Here is a 7404-nt window from a genome sequence, read left to right as displayed (position 1 = left end):
GTCCCTGGATTTGTTAACACTCATTTCCTTTCCCCCACCTCCTCGGGACTGTTGGTCCTGTTGTTTTCTCCTTGATTGTGTATCCTGCCTATCTTATATAGATAGACATGCAGAGATAATAATATGCACAAAAACAAGACAGAGCAAAACAAAGCAACAAAAAAACAAAACAAAGTAAAACAACAACAACAACAACAACAAAAACAATGACAAAAGAAAAGCCTATAAATAGTTCAAGGTCTATTTGTTTACCTTTAGTATTATTTTCCAGTTGAGTCTGATGGGTTGCCATGCCCTGGCCCCACAGTCTATTTTGCTATTCCCTAGGGACTTCATTGCTCTGCTCCCCTTGCTGTTCTATTGCACCCCCTTAGTGTTTCTCCTTTGTGTGGTGGGGTCAGATTGGGCAGAATTCCCATAATGTGTCTCCAGTGTTGCCCTTGTAGCACTATGGTCAGTGAGGGACATCATGTCTTGTGGTGTGGCCGGTCCTATGGTCCTTTCTGTGCATTGGCTGCTCTGAGCAGGAATATCATCCTTAGGGTTTGGTGGGCCAGGATGTGCTCCACTCTCTCTCCTTCCCTCTTCCTTTGCTCCTATGTGCTCTGATCAGACATGTCTCTTTCCTTGAGCTGTAGCTCGTGCTGTCCTCTGAAGTGAATTCTTCTGGGGGAATGGGGGTGGGGGGCACTGTCCACGTAGTCTGAATTGGGGCCAACACCTCAGACCTCTCTATTGGTTCCCTGCTTCATGCCAGTACCTTGCATTCACGTCTTGGAGCACAGGGTTGAAATCTGGTCCCTCTTTCCCTGTGGAGATATAAATAATACCCTCCCCTTGTGTGGGTTAGTATCCTGTTCCCCCACTACCCATGTCTTCCCTTATCCCCCTTTTTAGTTGGCTACCATATTTATTCCTGGATTTGGTCTGGCCCCTGCCATACTACCTAGACCTCACCCCAGGAATGTATGCATATGGTAGCTTTTTCCCTATGCCTCATTTGCATTTTTAAACTTACCTCAGCGGACTCATGCTGTACTTGTCCTTTTGTACTTGGCTTACTTTGCTTAGCATAATTTCCTCCAGTTCGTCCCATGTGGTGATGTGCTTCATGCGTTCATCACTACTTTTTAGGGATGAGTAGTACTCCATTGTCTGTATGTACCACAGTTTTTTGATTCATTCATCTGTTGATGGAAATTTGAGTTGTTTTCAACTTCTTGTAATTGTGAACTGTGCCGCGATGAACACTGGAGTATAGATATCTGGCCGTGGTTTGTTTCTTGCCTCTTCTGGGTATATGCCCAGTAGCGGGATTTCTGGGTTGTATAGTAGCTCAATTTCCATCTGTTTTAGATATCACCAAATTGATTTCCATAGTGGTTATACATATCAACAGGTCCACCAGCAGTGGATGAGAGTTCCTAGCTCACCACATCCCCACCAACACTTGTCACCTTCTGATTTTTTGAATCGGGCTATCTTTGAGGGTGTTAGGTGGTATCTCAAAGTTGTTTCAATTTGCATTTCTCTTGTGGCTAATGATTGGGAACATTTTCTGATATGTTTATTGGCCATTCGGATTTCTGCCCTTGTGAAACTGCTGTTCAGGTCTTTTGCCCACCTTCTCAGTGGGCAATTAGTTTTTTTTTTCTTTTCAGAAACTAGCAGAGTATTGTAGATTTTAGTAATAAGGCCTTTTTCTGATGTGTCATTGCTAAAGATGTTTTCCCAGCCCGTGGTCTCTCTTATTACTCTCTTGGTGAATTCTTTCAATGTACAAAGGTTTTTTATCTTCAGTATATCCCCCTTGTCAATTTGTGACTCATCTGAATTTGTGACCTTCCCTATTTCTGATAGCTATGTATTCCCTGCACCAAAGTTCTCAGGCTTGTCCCAATTCCCTCATTGCTGGCCCTAATAGTTTGGGGTTTTATCTCGAGGTCTGTGGTCTACCTTGAGTTTATTCTTGTGCATGGAGTGAGATAAGGGGCTTGCTTCATTTTTCTGAATGTAGATATCCATTTTTTCTTTAGCACCACTTGTTGAAGAGGGCATCTGCTTCCCATTTGATATTTTTGTGCCCTTATCAAAACTCAGTTATCTGTATGCTGATGATTTTATTTCTGGGTTTTCAGTTCTTTTCCATTGTTCTGAGTATCTATCATTATACTAATACCATGTGGTTTTGACCACTGTGGCTGTATAATAAGTGCTAAAGTCAGATAAAGCAAGCCCTCCTACTGTGTCCTTCTTCTTGGGGAGGTCTCTGCTAATTCTGGGTTAATTCCCTTTCCATTTGAAGTTGATAATCAGTTTTTCCAATTCTTTGAAGAAAGATGATGATATTTGTATTAGGATTCATTAAACTTATAAAGTCCCTTGGGCAGAACTGACATCTATATTGAGTGTTCAAATTCATAAGCATGGGATATTCTTCCATTTGATGAGGTCACTCTTGGTTTCTTGTAATAGTGTTCTGTTTTTTTCCTTATCTCGATCTTTTGTTTTTACATCAGGTATGTCCATAGGTATTTCAATTTGTACTTGGCTATTTTTGATCCCCTCTTCTGTGGTCTTGTCAAAAGATATCTTTAAAAATATTAAAAAGCAGAGATTTCATTTTTAAAGATAAAATGTGCCAGACCCAAGCCATGCTATTTTCAATCACCTCATATGTATGTCAAAGTTGGAGAAAAAGACTGAAGAATTGATACCTTTGAGTTGTGATGTTGGCAAAGAACATTTAAGAAATAGTGGATTGCCATAAGCATGAGCAAATATATCTTGGAAGAAGTACAGTGTGTAGGCTGGATTCTTTAGAAAAACAAAACCACTGATACATGAATTTTATATCAAGAAAATGGCTCACACAATTGCAGAAGTGATTAAACCCACACATTCAGGGTAATATCCTCCAGGTTAGTCATCATATGAGGTGTTTATAAATTATTCATTATAATTTAATGTTACATTGTATTTTATTCTATGAGCCATTGTTCCTTTGTCCATTGATGAGAAATTAGGTATTTTCCATAATTTGTTATTGTACAGTGAACATGAACATTTTGCTATTCTGAAATGAATATATGATGACCATAGGATCTGTGTATGCCTTGGCTCTTATTCCTCAAATAAATATACCTAGTATTGCAGTTTCTGGATCAGGTGGTATTTCTATTTTTAACTTTTAATTTTCCACAGTAGTGTAAAAGAATCCCAACTTCTCCACACTCTTCCCAACACTTATTGTTATTTATTTTTTGAACTTCTATGTTGTTGCTGGGGTGAGATGATCTCACATTGTTTTGATTTGCATCCCACCAATAGTCAAATGATTATGAGAATTTCTCCATGTGATTGTTGTCCACCAGAATAATTTATTTGGTAAAATGTCCATTCATGCCTTCTGGACATTTTTTAAGCAGATAGTTTATCTTTTTGTTGTTGAGGTGTTAAAATTTTGCTTATGTTTTAGATATATTTTCCTTGTCAGATACTGATAAATTTTTTGTTGTAGTCTACAAGTTCTCTTTTTATTTGAAATGAAGAATCTTGCTTGTGACAGCATATTTTGAGGTCATTCTAACAACATAATCAGCCTGATTCTGAGAAACAGTCTTCCTCTGACAATTCACCCACCACACGAGAAGAGCTGGGTGCACTAGGCAAGGCACACTCTAGCTTTAACCTCCAAAAGTGTGAGCTTGTATTTCTCCCAATCTGTTCATTTTGATAAATAAGAGTAAGTTAGTTTGAAGACACATAATTATATGTGATTGGAAGAGCTTATTGGGCATGTTATCAGAAGAGACTGGTCCCTGGAAAATAGCATCACACTTGGTAAAGTGGAGAGTCAGAGAAAAAGAGGAAGACCTTCCCCAAAATGATTTGACACAGTGGTTGGGACGGGAGACTCAAACATAACAACCATGGGACAGGACTGCACAAACAATGTTTTGTTCTGTTGCACGTAGTGACGTGAGGTCACTAGGAGTCATGATCAACTCTGTGGCACCTAACAGCACCATGCCCACGACCCGTGCCCTCAGTGTGCGTATAAAATGGGGATTCAGGGTCATAGCTAATAGATGCATTTTGACTCCCCAACGCTCACTGAGTTGATTCCAACTCACAGTGACCCTATATGACAGGGTAGACCTGCTCCGTAATGGTTCCAAAATGCAATCTTTATGAGCGCCGACTGTCTCTTTGGCAGAGCAGCTGGTGCGTTTGCACAGCTGACCTTGCAGTTAGCAGCTCAATGCTTAGCCTGCAGGGTCGTAAGGGCTTCTTGTGCTATGACTGACTGTACCAGAAGTTGACCCCAACCAGAAGCTGTCAAACTCTCTCTTCATCGTGTCCATAGGGCCTTCATACTTTTTACATGGCATCCTAGGCTAAGAAGAATACCATTTATTACATTGAGATCAACAACATATTTATGTATGTCCTAAAAACTTAGGCGCCACTCGAAAAAGCAATACATATAAATGGAAAGAAAATATATAGCCTTTTATTTCATTCTAAACCACAGTTGACATACACCTGGGGCACATACCCATGTTGGGCCTTGAACAACTTCTCAAAACTTGGAGTCGGATGGGGTGCCACACTCCTCCTTTACTTTCTGTTTCACATTGATTTTTAAGCGGCCCTTGCCTTTTGTCACAATAATAACTGAAAACTCAGCTTATAAACTCATCAGAAGGAATGCAGTGTGATCTAAAGCTGGGACTGTGAGCTACGTCGAACTTTTTGTTCCCACATTATCTGACAGGTGTCATATATTACCATGTTTCCCTGAAAAACGTAAAATATCCTGTCACCTTCTTTGAGTTCAGTGTGGTGCCTTTAGGCATCAATATATACAGGATAGGAGACACAAGTATAAGCACTTTGATTGTCGTCACTCATTTAATTCTCATAACTCTGAAATTTCTGTACTATTTCTATTGCTATTCCCCATTTTGGGGCTGAAGATACCGAAACACAGAAATGTTAAGAAACTTGCCCCAAATCACAAAGCCAGTGAGCTTGAACTTAAGCGTTTGGGCTGTAAAGCTTTTATGCTGTGTAAGTGGACAGACTAAGGACTAGGGAAGTGGTTCTCAACCTGTGGGTCAGGACTCCTTTGGGGGTCAAATGACTTTCTCACAGGGGTCGCCTGATTCATAACAGTAGCATAATTACAGTTATGAAGTAGCAACAAAAATAATTTTATGGTTGGAAGGTCACCACAACATGAGGAACTGTAACAACTACTGGACTAAGGAGACCTAAACTTGAGTCTTGGCTCCACATCCTGGAATGCTGTGGCCTTGAGCAACTAGCTGGTCTCTCTAGAACTCATGTGACGGAAGGGAATACTCACAGTTGTCTTAAGTATTGGACGAGACAACAAGTACTGTAAGCAGGCTAGTTTAGTGCCTGGCTCCAAGACATCCCTGAAAACTGTTATATATTTTGTTATTGATTTTGCAGAGGAGTTCCATTAGCCATTGCTTTCATTTCCCTGTAATAACTTTGTGAGATAGGTCAGTTTGAAACACGTGTAAACATAAACAACAACAGTGAGCTAGTTCAGAGGACAGAGCACTCACTCTGTGATGACGTATGCGACGCCAACACTGTGGATGGTCCCTGTGCGTGTCCTCCAGCCCTGGTTAAAATGGGAAGAGCTGCTTCCTACTGGCACATGGTGTGATTCTGAGAAATCAATAGGAAGCCACCAAATCTGTTGGTTAAGCATCTGTATTTATTTTTATGATAGAAAGAAATGGGGTCATGGTGGACAAAGAATTGGAGAGTCCTCATTCTCTGACAAAATAGTCACAGTGTGGTCTACGGGGACCATCTTTTTTGCCACAGTAAGTAAAGAAATAAATGACACCATCTGTTACTTAGCACGTGAACACCAGAGGGAGAAGTCTACCCCTTTACTCTGTGCAGCGTCTTTCTACTTCAAGGGCTAAACCATCTTTATTCCTGGCCTCCAAGAACCTGGGAAACATCTCTCTTAAGTTCTCATCACTTCATTGTGGCCAGGGGTACCCTGCACCCCACGCAGCATACTCTTGCCACAGAGCCTTGCTCGGCTTTCCAGAGCTTTTGTGACACATGGGTTGTAATGTTGTGATACATAATGTTTCTGTTGCTATGGATTGAATTGTGTCCCCTTAAAATATATTGCTATATTAATTCTTATACCTGTGGGTATAATCACAGGTGGGAATAGGCTCTTCTTTATCATATTAATGGGGTCATATCAGAGTAGGATATGGACTAAAGCTCATCTGTCTAAGCTATAGATACGGAGCATCAAAGACAAAGAGAGGCACACTTGGAGGCAGAGGGAAGACACATGCTGTTGATGACACAGACAGATGAATCTACAGGCCCAGGGATTATGATGATTGCTGGTTACTAGCAGCTGAAATAGACAAAGAAGGGCCTACTCAAAGAACCAAATCCTGAACTTTGCCTCATGTACAGTGAGAGAATGACTGTTCTGGAAAGCCATCAACTTGTGGTATTCTGTGACAGCAGTACTGGAGAGCGAAGACATGGTGCAGTTAGGAATGGTTTTGACAGCGGGAGAATGCCCCATGTCATGTCTCGAGTCTTACTTATAACACTTAGTTGTGTGGACTTGGGGAGTCTCAGCCCTCTGACCTCCCTCCTGGTCCACACCTGTAATTCTGGAATAATTTCCACTCTGTGTCATTTGGAAGATTATATTCAATCACCTATGTGAAAATGAGGCACCTTGTGCACATTTTTAAAAATGTTTCTACCTCCTCCACCCTCTTCTGTTTTTCTTCAAGGATACAGACTCTTCCTACCTTCTACACATTTACCTTGTTGATTCCTCGATGCGAATACACATATGGGTTTCCGAACTTTTCTTAAAGAGTCTGTGCATTCTTTGATTTGCATGGAATGTACTCATTTGCCTCTTTTGATTGCTGTGGCAATGGGCACTGCAGGAGCCTCCTAGAGTCATGACCCTAGAGAGATAAGGAAAATTAATGAATAAATCCAAAGATGCTTTCCCAGCAATATCCTGCCCAGCAGGTTTTCTCTATCTAACTTTCCACCACTTGGACTTGAGTAAGGAAGTCTTGTCCTTGACATGTTTCTTAGTTGCCTTTCCTTGTTCCCCCAAAGCAAGAGTAATGATCTCTCCCCTAAAGGAGGTTTACACAATTTCAAGTTTAGGAATAGCAGGGAGAGGGGAGGAGTTGAAATCTTAGCAGTAGAGACACATAGTAGGTAGGATGCTTGAAATACTTCTTAACTTGCTTTGTTACCACCCAGCAATGTTTGTTAGGATTAGCAGGTCTCTCCTGTTTAAATGCAAAGAAGTGGGAACCTGCCATCAAGATATTTGGCCAACAGGTA

Source organism: Echinops telfairi, unplaced genomic scaffold (assembly GCF_000313985.2).
Source record: "Echinops telfairi isolate 266 unplaced genomic scaffold, ASM31398v2 ScPeMD7_7;HRSCAF=31, whole genome shotgun sequence".
In the NCBI taxonomy this organism is placed as follows: domain Eukaryota; kingdom Metazoa; phylum Chordata; class Mammalia; order Afrosoricida; family Tenrecidae; genus Echinops; species Echinops telfairi.
The sequence above is the reverse complement of the archived record's forward strand: the minus strand, read 5'-3'. Positions refer to the sequence as shown.